This window comes from Gigantopelta aegis, chromosome 12, assembly GCF_016097555.1.
Source record: "Gigantopelta aegis isolate Gae_Host chromosome 12, Gae_host_genome, whole genome shotgun sequence".
NCBI lineage: Eukaryota > Metazoa > Mollusca > Gastropoda > Neomphalida > Peltospiridae > Gigantopelta > Gigantopelta aegis.
This window is the reverse complement of record NC_054710.1, coordinates 15,223,246-15,239,986: the sequence shown is the minus strand read 5'-3', so window position 1 is coordinate 15,239,986 and position 16,741 is coordinate 15,223,246. Positions and strand designations below refer to the sequence as shown.

General features: G+C 41.0%; 1 protein-coding gene across 3 annotated transcripts in view; it reads right to left on the bottom strand.

Moving 5' to 3' along the window:
• LOC121386854 (E3 ubiquitin-protein ligase RNF185-like) overlaps positions 1–9,187 on the bottom strand; it is a 29,441-nt gene extending 20,254 nt beyond the window's left edge. For 2 of the 3 annotated variants that reach the window (XM_041517874.1, XM_041517876.1), the window contains exon 1: positions 9,018–9,187. The gene's annotated coding sequence lies outside the window, so the exon portion shown is untranslated. The remainder of the gene's footprint in view (positions 1–9,017) is intronic. The other variant, XM_041517875.1, reaches the window with a different exon arrangement.
• Between the last annotated feature and the right edge of the window lie 7,554 nt (positions 9,188–16,741).

The following is a 16,741-nucleotide window of genomic DNA, read 5'->3' as shown; positions in this document are numbered from 1 at the left end:
TACAGCTGTCAGGTTGCCTTGTACGAACACTTCTGCCAGTGTATGACATGGTTCCCCACATCATGACACTCCCTCCACCGAATCTGTCAACTTGGGCGACGCAGTTGTTGGCAAAACGTTAATTGCGGCGTCTGTAAACACGCTGTCGTCCATCACGTCGCTGTAGAAGGAAACGTGACTCGTCGCTGAACCATACTCGCCGCCAGTTTCCCCAAGTTCCACCCCTGTACATTCGTGCACCAGCGAACACGTAAATGTCGATGCTGACGTCGCAGGACGGGACCAACATACGGTCTCCTAGACACCCTTCTAAAAACAGGTATGCGTCCAGCAGTGTTCGTTGCTGTAGCAGTTCGGTGACGCAAGTGCAGAACCCGGAGGTAGCGATCTTGTGCTGCAGTTGTTATGCGAGGTCTTCCACTTCTGGGCCGGTCTGCAGCTGATTGAAAGTGCTGGTACCTGTCCCAGAGACGTGAAATGCGTGCGACTGCTGACTGCGATTCACCTAACTGGAGTGGGCCTATTGCAATGTTTCGATTCGGACTTAGTCCTGGCATTTTGTAACTCGTCGAAATGGAAATGAAGCATCATTGCGAGCATTGCAGCTTTAAATACCCATCACTACCCCAATCTTTTCCCAGAGTTTTACGTGCATTCGCCAAAATCTGACCATTTCACACCGATTTCATGCAATTGTCGCACAACGTGCAACAACGTGCATTAAATTTCTTTTAGGGTGCATTTGAGCATGCTGTCCCATTCCAGGAACATTAACAAACATGGTCATTCAGCAACATTATACAAAAAAAACGATATTTTGTAAAATCAAACACTTTTCTTCTTTCCCTATCACCTATGCGTTTCTTTTTTTGACAGAGTGTATTTCTAATATACTACAAAATGCTTACCCCTTGTATCACCATATTGACATAGAACAGTCTGTACATAATGGAAGTCAATATATAAATAATGTATGTAATTCCCCAAACAGTGTACACATTGATACATCTAATAGGACTTCAGGGCCGTAGCTAGCGGGGGGGGGGGGGAGCATTAAAGAAACTTAAAGAAAATTCTCTTAACTGTTTAACAAAAAATCCTAGCTACGTAGCTACGGCCCTGGACTTACGGTACAGGACTAAACAGCACATTACTGTTTGTTCGACAGTCAACCTACCAGGGCCGTAGCTAGCATGGAGGTAACTCCCCCCCCCCCCCCCCCCCGAAAAAAAATCGGAAAGCATTATAAAAACTTAAAGAAAATTCTCTTCTTAACCGTTTAAGGAGTTTTAGACTATTAACTACTCAGTTGCCCCCCCCCCCACTCCCCCCCCCCCCCCCCCAAACAAAAAATCCTAGTTACGGCCCTGCCTACTACTAACAATGTACATGTACGTAACTTACAAAACATAGTACATGTTAATACTTACCCAGGCAATGTGGATAATCCACACACCAATGTATATACAAGTGATAATACTATTCATAGGTGCGATTATTCTGATCCAGAATTAACTGAACCTAGAGATATTCAAGATGCCAGTGACACATGTTGTAAATATCACAATAGTGTACATACTGATACTGTTCCCAGCTTTTACCACTCAAATCCACAAACTAATGTACATACATGTAATAACACCAACCGAAAACATGATTATGCTGATCCTGAATTAACTGTACCTAGTGATATTCAAGATCTCAGTTGTAAATAATATTATAGTAAATATAATACTGAAAATACAGATGCTATCCCAAGGTGTGTCCATACAAATACTGATAACAGGTTGGAAGCCAACACTTTAGATATTGATGATATGGCTAATACTGCTTTGAACAGTGACTGCATTAAGTTGCGAATACTCAGTTTGAATGTGTGTGGTTTGAGAAGTAAACGAATTACACCTGATTTCTTATTATTAATATCAAAATATGATATACTATGTTTTTGAGAAAGCAAAACAGATCAAACTGACTGCATGCTAAATCTTATTCCAGAATATACAACTTATTTCAATAATAGAAACGGTATAAGGCCCTCTGGTGGCATTGTTATTAGTAGAAAGGTGCCAAAAAGTGTGTGTGTGTGTGTGGGGGGGGGGGGGGGGGGGGCACACTTTTATATTTACACACTTTTACACTATTATAAAGCAAATATAAAGCAAAATATCTAAAAAGTGGGGGACATACCCCTTGCCCCACCCCCACCCCGTTTCCTACGCCAGTGAGTGTTAAAAATGAACTGGTTAATATTGTTAAAATTAATGAAACAAACCACTCACAGTATATGTCCTGGTTTAGTATCACAGGCACTCAGATTAAGAACGATATTAATTGTCTAATGGTTGGTGTTGTATATATTCCACCTACTGGCTCACCATATTACAAAGATGACACTTTTAATATTATTGAAAGTGAAATATTTGACAATGTGCAATCAGGAAAACTACTGCTCCTGCTTGATGATTTTAATGCCAGAACCAGATGTTCTCCCGAGTACACTACAGTTGATGATAATATTTATATTGATGATACTGATATGTATAATTTTTTGAATGACATATCAAAACTTGATAACCTTAATATCCCTAGAGACAATGCAAGCCAGAACCAAGGAAAGGTAAATCAGCATGGCGTGAAACTACTAGATTTATGCAAGTTACATAACATCTATATTCTCAATGGCAGATGTGGAAATGATAAAAATATAGGTAAAGTTACCAGTAAAGATTGCAGTATAATTGATTAAGCTATAGGTACTTACCATGTTTTTAAAACTGTTACTGATTTTGAAATATGTGATATTGACCCACTTCTGTCAGATATACACTGTGCACTGGTACCTATATATACTTGCAGATGTAACACTGACAATAACCCAAACAATGCGGTTGATAACAGAGTTAAAAGTCAGTAAATGGGTCCCTGGTAAACGTGAGGAATTTACTAATAATATAGACAACAATATAATTGAAAAAAATCTCTCTACCTCATGGCGACGCATCTGTTGATACAAAAACGCGTGTTAATCAAGCAGCCGATATGTTAAAAAAAAAATCTATTTTTAGACACAGCAGTCTCGACATTCGGTCACACGCGCGTGTACAAAAATAGTCGGAATAAAGGGTCAGGGAACAACAAGTGGTTTCGGAGCAACATGCAAATATTTACAACATAATTATCACGAAGCTGACACCTTATACGCAAAACATAAAACTGCAGATAATAAAATGAGATTAAAGTTACAGTGTCTGGATACCATATAATAATATCATGCACAAATAGGAAATACAAGTTCAACTGCACTTTTTAAAAATTCGTGTGTGTTCGCTATGAACGAAGAACGTCAAAAGTATACGCTCGATTCGTCGCCTGTGCGGCTATTACTCGGCAAACCACAAATGACAGCTTGTTATCAGTTTCAGTCATTCCACTGAGATAGTTATGAAGCTAGACGCGTCGACGTGAGCTCTGAACTTGCCCCCCCCCCCCCCCCCCACACACACACACACACACACACACACATACACACACACACCTGGGGGGACTTATGGCAAGCTTTGGAATGTTGTTGGAGTTCCGCGATGCGTATACCGGGTCGCGGGCGACCGTGACTTTGGTGTACGAGGACGCGGACTCCAATAAGAAGAGGAGAGGAAGAGGAGGACGGAGGAAGGAACGCGCTGCAGGGGCGGCTCATGGGGACCAAAGCTGACGGCTCAAACGCCAGTGGCAGTTCCGTTTGCGTCGCCGCCCCCAGCTTCACCACCGAAGAGGAAGAAGACGCCACCGGCTGAATCGACCGCGGAGGTGACGAGCGACCTGTAGTTGGACACTGCCATGGCCCAGTCGCCGCCGCCTCGATACACTTCCACTCCAGCGCCTCCGGTGAAGCGGTCGACTATACAGACCGCTCCCGCTGAGAAGCGCCCTGCTGCTGTTGTTGTTGTTGAGGCGACGGCAGCCGTCAAGAGGAAAGCAACATCTCCTGCAAGCCAACCTGTCCGACAGACGACACCCCCGGAGGAGGACGTAGATACCTGGCAACTGGGCTTGGGGAAACTTAAGGCTCAGTACCGGGACTACGTCCAGGGCGACACGACCGATACGGCGAAGCTGAGAGGCCGGTTTTGCGAAACCCTTCCCTGACCAAGATAAAAAAAACTGAAATAGATTTTCTGGGGGAACATGGCCCCATATAAACTTCGCTCAATGCAGTCTATAACCCCCAACCCAGCTGAAATCCCTGCACATGCGCCTTGGAAACCCGCTACATTTTACAAATATTTGTTTTTAATTATTTTAGAAAAGGATCATTTATATGTACCATCCCACAGACAGGATATCACATACCATGGCCTTTTATATACCAGTCATGGCGCACTGGCTGGATCAATCCCGCCGATGGGGATCGATCCTAGACTGACCGCGCATTAAAAAACAAAACCCACATTTTTAGGTCTAAGTAATGAATAAAAATAACATATAGTCTTCATAAATGTTACGTATATCGAACATACCGCCCTCTTCCTCTACCCCTAGAGCGTTACGTGATTATTAACACCCCTTACATGTAACGCGTATGCCAGCCGCTGGTCACTGTCAAAATTTCAAGGCAAATCCCCCACCGACCCCTGGAAAGGTATTGTAGCATACCTCTACGGATATAAATATATTTTGGAGGACGACCCCTCAATCAAGACAGTTAAATTTGTTCAAAATCACGTGAGAAGCTCAGCGCCTGCGCAAATCGCGTAAATTCCCAGTTCTACTGGCGTCCCGCTAATTGAAGAAAAACAAGCTGGCCATTGAGTTTGCAGTTGACCTAGATAATGTAAATAAGCGAGCATTGCGAAACTATAGCGTTGTCGTGGGCCTTTTATGTACCAAACAGAACTGGATCATCTATTCTAAATGCTTAAATAATAATAATATTCCAGACACTGCAGCTTTAATAAATGCTAGTAAATGTTATAAGAAATCTATATTTAAAGCATATTCACAAAATAAATTTAAGACAGAAAAGAAAATGAGACAATTACGTTCAGATGACCCAAAAGATTTTTACAAAATATTTAAGAATAAAGAACAATGCAACCTGGATAAAAACGCCCCTTCTATAGATAATTTTTTTAGTATTTCAGTGATTTAAATAAGGGCAAACCCAATGATGATAACCAATTTCATTTTTATATGGACCAGGTACTAAACGAAGTAAATTTTATTAACAGGAAATGCAGCGAAAATGAAATAATGAAAGCTATAAAACAATTAAAAAACGATAAAGCAGTAGGTGCAGACAAAATAGCCAACGAATATATCAAATCAATCGCCACCTTGATCATGCCAGTCAATGTTAAACTTTTTAATACTATATTTGATCACGGCGTTCTACCTGAGGAATGGCTTACAGGTATTATTATACCAATTTTTAAAAATAAAGGGAACAGACTATTACCTGAAAATTATCGACCAATTACACTACTCTGCTGTTGTTCTAAGCTATTCACAACTTTACTTAATAACCGGTTAAACTTATTTATTGAGGAAAACAATATCATTAGTGATGCACAGACTGCATTTCGTAAAGGCTATTCAACTACAGACCACATATTCACATTACATAACTTGATCCATTTCTTAAAAAAAAAAAAAAAAAACGAAATTATACTGTGCTTTTATTGATTTTGAGAAAGCTTTCGATATGGTAGCAAAAACTCAACTTTGGCATAAGCTGTTACAAAATAACATAACCGGTAAAATTTTTTCTGAATTATCTACCAGATATATCAAGGTCTAAAATCATTAATTTCCGTAAATAATCAGCAATCAGCTTTATTTCCTTGCAACAACGGTATCCGCCAAGGCGAAAATGTATCCCCTCTTCTGTTCTCCTTGTATCTCAACGATTTAGAAGATTATTTATCCAACCAGGTATGCGAAGGAATTCCAATTAAGACAAATAATCAAGAAAACCCGGTGTAGACATTGCTATGCACATCCTTTGTTTGTTATATGCAGATGATACGGCCTTATTAGCAACAAGTGCAGCTGACCTACAGTATACTTTAAATACGTTTTACCAGTATTGCACTGATTAGAAACTTAAAATTAATAGTAACAAAACAAAAATAATGATTTTTAACGGAACTGCTAAAGACTATAAACATATTTTTAAGATTGGAATTACTATTTTAGAAAATGTTAAAGAATACAAATATTTAGGAATTACTTTTAGTAAATTAAATAACTTCCGAACTACCAAGAGCAGACTTAGTCAACAGGCTACCAAGGCTATGTACTTTGTACTAGCGAAATCAAAGGAATACCATCTATCAACTGAATGCAAACTTAAAATGTTCGACTTGATGGTCCTGCCAATCTTATTATATAACTGCGAAATTTGGGGGCACGAGAAAATGACATATTTAACTCTGTACAAATCAACTTCTGTAGACATATTTTACCTGTTACGAAATCAACACCATTTTTTATGTTATACGGATAGCTAGGGCGAATGCCAGTTGAATTACTCATACATAGAAGAATGATATGCTACTGGGCTCGGCTTTTATCAGGAAAATAATCAAAACTCTCTTTCTTATTATACAAAGCTATGTTAAAAGATCATCTTACTAACGGAATCAACTATAATTGGATCACCGCTAACAAAAACATATTGGATAACTTAGGAATGAGCAATGTATGGATATCTCATGCGATCATATCAGTAAACTCTCTCGCAACAAAGCAAAGGCAATACGATCAATATCTACAAATATGGAGAAATAACTTACCACAATCATCGACAGGGAAAGGTTACGAGCTATATAAAGAAAACTTATTTCTTGAAAATTATTTTAGTATACTTCCTGAAAAGCTATGGTCAGTTATCATAAATTTTAGAACGTATAATCATTATTTACCCGTTGAAACAGGTTGTTGGAATAACATACCTGTAGATGAGAGACTGTACATGCACTTTGTATTAGTAACTGATATTGGCGATGAGTTTCATTATCTTTTTGTTTGTAAAAAAATTTCATGACTTAAGGGTCCAGTATATACATTCATATTACTATAAACGACCAAGTATTTATAAATTTAAAGAATTAATGAACAGTAAGCGAATCGAAATATTAAAGAAATTAGCATATTTTATAAATGTAATTATTAGTAACTTTAAACGTCCCTAACCAAACAAAACAAAAATATATAATTATTATTACGATGACATGTTTGCTTATAAGTACTTGGCCACACATGATGTATATCTAGATCATATTTATATGAACACCAACTTGTGGTATATGTATAACGATTGTCTTAAATATGTACATGTATCTAATGCATTTAGAGTTTTTGTTATACATATTGTTCTTATAGAATTTTATTTATTGGTCTTTGTATATGTTTGTTTACCGGCCTCGGTGGTGTCGTGGTTAGGGCATCGGTCTACAGGCTGGTAGGTACTGGGTTCGGATCCTAGTCGAGGCATGGGATGTTTTATCCAGATATCGACTCCAAACCCTGAGTGAGTGCTCCGCAAGGCTCAATGGGTAGGTGTAAACCACTTGCACCGACCAGTGATCCATAACTGGTTCAACAAAGGCTATGGTTTGTGCTATCCTGCCTGTGGGAAGCGCAACTAAAAGATCCCTTGCTGCCTGTCGTAAAAGAGTAGCCTATGTGGCGACAGCGGGTTTCCTCTAAACAAAAAACACCAATGTCAGAATGACCATATGTTTGACGTCCAATAGCCGATGATAAGATAAAAAAATCAATGTGTTCTAGTGGCGTCGTTAAATAAAACAAACTTTACTTTTGTATATGTTTATTATCGACCATCTTGTCATGTGAATGTTATAAATTGTATATGTATATATTCCTCCTATGCCGTTGTGCAACGGCCCGAGTGTAAATAAATTCTTGTCTTGACTTGTTTGCCGACGACTGAATAACGAGATATTAAAATATGAAATACCAGACGCCTGTGCAGGGGGGTGGGTCACACACACACACACACACACACACACCAGGCCCGTACGCAGAAATGTATATGGGGGATGCGTAATCGATGGCCCAAAGGGCCGGAGTTGCTAGGGAGTCTGGGGCATGCCCTCCCCCCCCCCCCCCCCCAAAAAAAAAAGTTTTCTAAATCTAGAATGCAGGAGATGCATTTTCCTGCATTGTAGGAAGTAAATTTGTCACATCGTACTTTTTTTTTTTTTTTTACACATCCACGGATGGACCTCGGAAGACTATGGGGGGGGGGGGGGGGGGGGGGGTGCGTACGCACACACGCACACCCCAGCCCTACCCCCCCCCCCCCCCCTCTGCGTATAGGCCTGCACACAGAGACAAACTTGCACAAACACAGACACACACACGTTCCATCCCACCTATAAACCTAACTATAGGTGCTGTACGGTATACTTTACCATGCTCATATACCACGAAGGTTTCGAGCATGTCCGCCCCAGGGTTCGGTCTCTGGGAGGCCAGGGGCTCAATCCTAATGCAGGGCGCAGTCAATAGCGCAGTCAATAGCCCACTCAAGAAACACACTTTCTACGTGTGTTCGGACTACTATAAACCTAGTGCAGGGCGCAGTCAATAGTGCAGTCAATGGCCTACTCAAGAAACACATTTTCTACGTGTGTTCGGACTACTATAAACAGGGCCGTAACTAGCGGGGGGGGGGGGGGGAGAGGCAGTTGCCAACCCCACCCCGAAAAAAATTCGGAAAGCATTAAAGAAACTTAAAGAAAATTCTCTTAACTGTTTAAGGAGTTTTAGACTATTAACTACTCAGTTGCCCCCCCACTCCCCCCCCCCTCCCCCCCACCCCTAAACAAGACATCCTAGCTACGGCGCAGTCAATAGTGCAGTCAATAGCCTACTCAAAAAAACACACGTTCTACGTCCGTTCGGACTACTATAAACCCTCGCTCGTCACAAGCTTGGCCTCCTCGCTAAACCTCCTACACACGCGTCTGACTTCCCTACCACTTTACTTGTGTAAACTGTCTGCAATTCCTGTTCTTCTTCTACAAACCTTCTACAACTCCAAACGTAAGCAAAATAATTAAAATATTAGTAAATAAATCTCGATTTATGTGCGTACTTTCAGTTCTGGTGCGACTGACAACCCGGTTACTAGAACAACATCCGGGTGTGGGTAGCTGGCGTGTCCTCTAGGTTGGACTATACTAATTAAAATCCCATAGGCGACCATGTTAACGTTTGTGTTTAAAAACACTATATGCAATATATCAACCAAACTATGGCCCATAAATATCAGTACTACAACCCCTACCTCAAAGTATTAACTGCAGCCAGTGGTACTAGATGAATTAAAATTGTATACATTTTTAGCCCAGATGAAACTAATTTGTTTTACAACCAACACACTCACATTTATAACCAATCACAGGACTTGTGATGTTAACTTCTCTATCAAAAGCCGAACTTCGACCCAGCTGGAAATTAATTGGTTTAGTGCTACCTCTAGCGTTATTCTAGCCTACTCACTCCCAGTCAAGCTCACGATGAGACAAGACGTATCTGCGTTGTCTCTCGACTTACCACCCCACCTGGGGGGGGGGGGGGGGGGGGCTTATAGCTACTTACGGAGTTCTGTTGGAGTATCGCGTCTTGTACACCGGGTCACGGGCAACTGTGACATAGGTGTACGGCGAGCTTGTTCCGAAGAGAGGAAGAGGTCAACGGAAGAGAAAACGTACGCCAGGGGCGGCACAGGGGGGGGGGGGGGGGGGGTCCAAAAACCGGCTGCCAGGGTTCGAACTTAACGACGGCACCGACGGCAATTGCCGTCGTTGAGATATAAATTGCTGTAGGTAGAGAGCATCACCGACGGCACTGTTGTGCCATCGGTAAAGTTCCTCAAAAATGGCAAAATGTATACACATGATGTATATTAACTGCCAATATGTAACAGTTGCACGTTTGAAATGTCTACATACAACAAAATAACCTTTCAATCAGGTTTATTTGCTGCAAATGTCACTTTAAAAACATTTTGCCATACGCAGGCTCAAAATTGCCGTCGGTGGGCCGTTTCACTCACCTTCACACAATTCTATTAAAAATTGCCGTGGGAGACAAATTCTTAATTTCGAGCCCTGGGCTGCTCAGCTGTCGGCAGCGGTTCCGTCTGCGTCGCCGCCTCCAGCCCGACCTGACAAGCTTGCCAAGCCGACCGAGCCTGCTCATCCAGCGAAGCCGGACGAGTCACTGGCGCCAGGAGAGGAACTCAACACTGCCATGTGTGAAACTCCACGTCCGGCGTCTCCCGTTCCTGCTCCTCTGCGTTCGTCTTCGTCGAGGAGGCCCTCACTCCCGAGGGACTCCGTTGAGACGAGACCGGCCTCGGTGGCGTCGTGGTTAGGCCATCGGTCTACAGGCTGGTAGGTACTGGGTTCGGATCCCAGTCGAGGCATGGGATTTTTAATCCAGATACCGACTCCAAACCCAGAGTGAGTGCTCCGCAAGGCTCATTGGGTAGGTGTAAACCACTTGCACCGACCAGTGATCCATAACTGGTTCAACAAAGGCCATGGTTTGTGCTATCCTGACTGTGGGAAGCGCAAATAAAAGATCCCTTGCTGCTAATCGGAAAGAGTAGCCCATGTAGTGGCGACAGCGGGTTTCCTCTCAAAATCTGTGTGGTCCTTAACAATATGTCTGGCGCCATATAACCGTAAATAAAATGTGTTGAGTGCGTCGTTAAATAAAACATTTCTTTCCGTTGAGACGAACAAGGCTGGAGTTGTTGCGAAACGGAAGGCCTCCACTCCCCCCGAGTGACCAGCCAGCTAAGGCACCGACCTTCAACATCTAGCCGCGGCAGGGTCTTCGCCACCTGGAGTTTGCAGGCCAACAAGATCACACACCAGTACTCTAAGTACTTGGTCGGCGATACAACCAACGTGGACTCACTGCCGGACGGTATTCACGAGGGATACTTCAAACGCTTCCCCGACGGCAGTGAGGTGGCGATCCACGACACGGACCTGAGTGCTGGAACTGTCTGCCTTGCGGTGACGTCGCGCCACGGTGGTCTCTACAGACAAGGGATGCTCTTTAGAGACATGGACAACAACACCGTCCACAGTGTTGAAGATCATCGCTGGCTATTGGGCTATTTCTCGCTCTAGCCATTGCACCACGACTGGTATATCAAAGGCCGTGGTATGTGCTATCTTGTCTGTGGGATGGGGCATATAAACGATCCCTTGCTGCTAATCGAAAAGAGTAGCCCATGAAGTGGCGACAGCGGGTTTCCTTTCTCAATACATGTGTGGTCCTTAACCATATGTCCGACGCCATATAACCGAAAATAAAACGTGTTGAGTGCGTCGTTAAATAAAACATTTCCTTCTTCCACATATTGTAATGTTGTACCGTATCGCAATAGAACACCTGTCGCACAGATTCACAGAAAACCAGGACCCAATTTCCCTAGTTTTGCACGTAAACGTAAATCTACGACTAATACACAATTATTATTATTATTATTATTATAGCAGAGGTGGGTCTAGGGGGGGGGGGGGGGGGGGGGGCGATAGTTATAATTTTATTATATATTCATTTAAAAATTTTCACGACCCCCTTCCAAACCTCACCCAAAGTTCCCTTGGCAATCCACATCATGTCACTGGGGCCCCCCTAAGTGGATTTTCTAGATCCGCCACTGTATAGTACAACAAATATATTTAGAAATACAATTTGTTTGTTTTTTTGTTTTTTTAAATGCTCCATCTTCCGTAATGATGCAATTTTCTACGCGAAATAGACGTAAAACACGCGTAAACAAGGGCGGACCCAAGGGAGGGACCAGGGGGATCTGTCCCTCCACCCAAAAAACTTAAAGTGCCCCTTTTTAACAATTTATTAACAATTTTCAATGAAGTGCCCTTTTCATGGAGTTTGTCTTTTGCTCTTAGTCCCCTCATTAAAATGTTTCCTGAGTCCGCCCCTGGTATAACTGCTAGTAGCAGACGTAAACTTGCGGTGTTTAGTGAAATGGGCCTCTGAACTTTGAACTACAGGGACCACCTTTTATTCAGTAACACTGGTATAATGCAGTAACACTGATATGGTCCGATAACATGATAACACGACACCCCTGTGTATTTAACAAAGGCGTGTTTCTACACCGCTTTCTCAAAGCAACGCAAAAAATATGTTAAAGGGACTGACCCTAGTTTTTAAACACTACAGCATATTTTTTACTATTACAGCCGTTTATGATCACTGAAATCAAACATTACTTATATTTTATTCTTTAGATTATCCATTTTTCTGGTCATCCTGGTGTTTATAGTACCAAAAATAGATTTTTTTCATATTTTAAAAACAAACAAAAAAACGCACGTGCGTCTGAGAAGTAACGGTTTATTGATTTGAGTTCTAGTCTATTTTAAAGGATATTTCCTGTTTTAACGTCACAGACTCTTCTTTCACTCTATGGTACCTGTATCCAAATGAGTTACAGGTTTGTAAATTAACTAAACTTAGTGTCCATTTTTAACGGGTCAAAACTAGTGTCTGCGCACAAAGGCATATTGTCACAGACCACTGACCTATTTAATGGTCTAACAAAGTATTTACTGAAAAAAAATATTTGATTTGTCAATAAATGTACTTTATTCAACCATCTTCATAACTACCGTACTCCATTTATTAATGATATTTTGTAAAAATAATTGAATTATGGCAATAGTACATAATTAAAAACTTAAAATTGCCGAGAGCGTTGACATGGCTTTCACTCCATCATGGTTCAGTTAAGGTGATGCGATAGCTAGATTTGGTTTCCACCAATTAATGTAATTTCTATTTATTATCAATTTTTAGAGAAATAAGGTCCTTAAATCCGTGACAGTATGCCTTTAAGACCTATGTTTATTATACACCTGTGGGCGCTTAGTCTTCACTTCGGCTGCGCAGGATCGATTATCTGAACCACAACCCTCCGAAACCGATTTCAAGCGGGGCGGAAGCGAGCCCAGTGGTAAAGCGTCCGCTTGAGGCGCGGTTGGTCTGGGATCGATCCCCATCGGTGGGCCCAATGGGCTATTTCTCGCTCCAGCCAGTGCACACCGACTGGTGATTCTTACCCATATGTTCGACGCCATATAACCATAAATAAAATGTGTTGAGTGCGTCGTTAAATAAATTATTCACACAAACACACTGGCTACAGTTATACTAGAGAAGAAAACAATAATTATGGAATGTGAAACGCTAATAAATGATACGATATTTGTATTGACATACGTTTATCAGCAAAACCACTCCTATGTATTCTTGTTTAGTATTTTCAAAAAGTGTAACATACTGTCAATGAAAAAAACATTACTCATAGATGTGGTGCCGACCGATATTATGCAATCCTGAATGAACTGAATGCTGGAACTTTCGGAAGTCTTGCCAATTATATACTCGCCATATAACCGTAAATAAAATGTGTTGAGTGCGTCGTTAAATAAAACATTTCTTTCTTTCTTTTTGTTTTCATTATATTCACTATTCTTGGAGGTAGGCTTACATCATCCAAGTCTGTACCACACACTTATAGGCCTAAGTGAGTAATGCTTGGGTTTTTTCATTGACTGAATATTTTACAATTTTCAAATAATATACATACTTCATGATTCTTGTTTAAGAAAAGTTTGGGTCAAATAATTCCAATTTGGGGGAGGGTGGTGTGTGTGTGTGTGTGTGTGCACACACACACACACATATATAGAGGAGAGAGAGAGAGAGAGAGAGAGAGAGAGAGAGAGAGAGAGAGAGAGAGAGAGAGAGAGAGAGGAGGAGAGAGAGAGAGAGAGAGAAATAGACAGGATACGGCCGGGTCTCACAGCGTCACGAAATAAATAGAGGCCTGCCTTGAACAGAAGCCTGCCTATTTCTGCTAATCTAGCTTTGCCAGGTGCAATCTGATTAAAATTAGCTCTACTGGTCTACCAGTAGATCTAACAGCATTGCGTGGACTCCCATGTCCATTTGACATATCATCTACAAATAACAATTTAAAAATCGACCAATTACACTTCGCCGTTTATAACGTTATATAAAATTTTATATTAAAATTAGTTTCCGGCATACTTCGTAATTCACCCGAATCATTTCGTATACCCTCGGCATAATCCCGAATGTTTTCAAATTCTTTTCAAATCACTGGCATGATTTTGCAAGTAAGGTTTTGATTGGTCGAATAAAAGGTCAACTGGACATGAGCTCCAAACGGGCTGCTATTAGATCCACATGTAATAGTGGAGCTAATTTTAATTAGATTGTGCCAGGTGATAATGACGTTAGCGCCGAATGCGGAGACGAAGTCGATATTGAAATTGATAGCGACAGCATCAGCAGCTGTCAGAATTAACTTTATTTTAACGGTGACAGCATCGGCTGCTGTGAAAAAATATTACTTTCTTTTAACAGCGAATGCACCGACAGTTGTGGCAATTTTAGTTTTTAAAAAGTTACATTTGGTATTTATTGCATGCATGTTTTTTGGTTTCGTTAATAAAAGTTCGAACATATAATAACCTTAATCCTCAATACCACACAATCTCTAAACAATAGAATTAAAGTTAAAGTTGCTTACAAGTTAATACTAATGAAAATGCTATAAATATTAGCCAAAATTAAGTTACCGTTTAAAAGATGTTAATTATCAACTACATACATATACGTATTCTTGTAGCTGCGTCCCAAGGATATCAACAATGTCCAGAGAATATAAATAACATCCACAGATAACAAAGCCGAAGTGTTCCAGTTTTCAGAATTAATAAATTTATTTAAGTCATGAGTAAATGAAAATACAGTTAATGTTCACAGGTAACTTTCCAACAGATAGATAGATCTCTTCCTATCAGCTCTAGTTATATTAAACCAGTGATGACTCTATCCCCAATAAATGTAAACTTAACTGCTGCTTGCAGTTGGTAATAAATATTATACTTAAAGGCAAAAGTTATTGTGACATGGATTGTTTGGAGTAACAAATTTGTCAATGGATTTATGGATGTAAACCAGAGGAAATGTGCATGAAAATGCAACCAAGCAGTTGTTGCAGCGATTGCATGCTTTGTGCAAGAAACATGGAATATTCGGGAGAAATCCTGTCCAGTGTTCACCATAAAATGCCAGACATTCAGTCGCAAATCATTGCCACTTTGTGCAGCCTTCAGAAGTCCAGAAGTAAAAAAAACACCATTAGTGAACTGTTTGATGCAATTTCGTCATGCCACGCATCAGTGAAAATGACAGATGGGGAGTCATTGGGATGCTTGAATCTGGGACATCGCACATTAATTCAACATCCACAGAAACACCATATGGCACTTATGACAACTGTAACAAAACAACCAGGTCAAGGACCGTCCCCGTAGCGGCCGACGACCCGTGACAACCCCTCGCAGAAGAACTCCGGCTGATCCTTCCTCAGATCTGGAATGGCATTCACATGAACTTTCTCCAGCGTTTAGTGGCCTCAATGAGATGACGGTGCCGGGCCTGTATCAATGCTCAAGGTGGACACACTCGCTACAGACTGTGTGAACTTCGCTCTGGACCCCCTCTAGTGATGCGACTCATTTGCATATGGCAGGTGCGCCCTTTTCATGGACTATTGCTCGTTTCCATACCTTCGGACATTTCTCTTTCCATGTTATAACGTTTCATACATGGCAGTAAAAACTTATCATCAATTATCTGTCTTTTGTGTGTCACAATAACTTTTGCCTTTTAGTATTGTTCCATAAAACAAGTTAATTGAATAGAGATGGTAAGTTAATAAAATTTACTTTAAAAATACAAGTTAAAATTATTCCAGTGTCGTTTTAAATGCATGTAATGTAATAAAGTTGGAAAGTTGGACAAGGACATGCTTTTAATGTTTGCTTGTCAGAATGAACGATCGAGAGAACAACCATTAACGTCAGGGCAGGTCAGAGTTTAACGTGCACATTCAGAGCAAGCTGTTGTAGTGCTCGCCTGTCCTGGATGCAGATGTCGGCCTCAACCGGTTCCTCCGTCCAGGACAGGATAGGGGTGGGGAGGGTGAAGGGGGGACCGCCTGCACTGGCAGGTGCAAGGGAGCATCTGCAGTCCGACCATGATCGGTAACAGGCGGAGGGATGGTTTGGTGCTATGGAATTTTGATTCCCGAAGGATGAGTCCAAAGAGAAATGTGCGCATTTATGAGAAGGAATTTGTTTTTTGAAATAATTAATACTGGAAATTTCTAAACAGCATAAACATAAAACTAGCATTTCTTAACTGCTTTTTCAATCTAAAATTAGTGTAAAACAATTTCACAGAAAAAGCCTTTAGAATATTCATAAAAACTACATTATTTACCAGGCACAAAGACAAGCTAAGGTGCACTGCAAATACCTTGGGAATTCAAACTAATAATACACACAAATTCTAATGTGCATAAACATGAGACTATCATTACACAATTTATTTATTTTCTTGTCTAATTTCAATATAAAATAGTTTTAATGAAAAAGCCTTTGGGGATATTATAAAAACAACATCATTCAAAGGCATAACGTCCATTACGCACGAGGCCCCCCAAATCCCCCCGCTCGGGCACGCCTTCTGCCTAATGCTAAAAAATGTCTGGCTACGCTACCCCTGTTATTTACCTGGCATAAAAACAAGCTATGGTGCATTGCAAATACATTGGGAA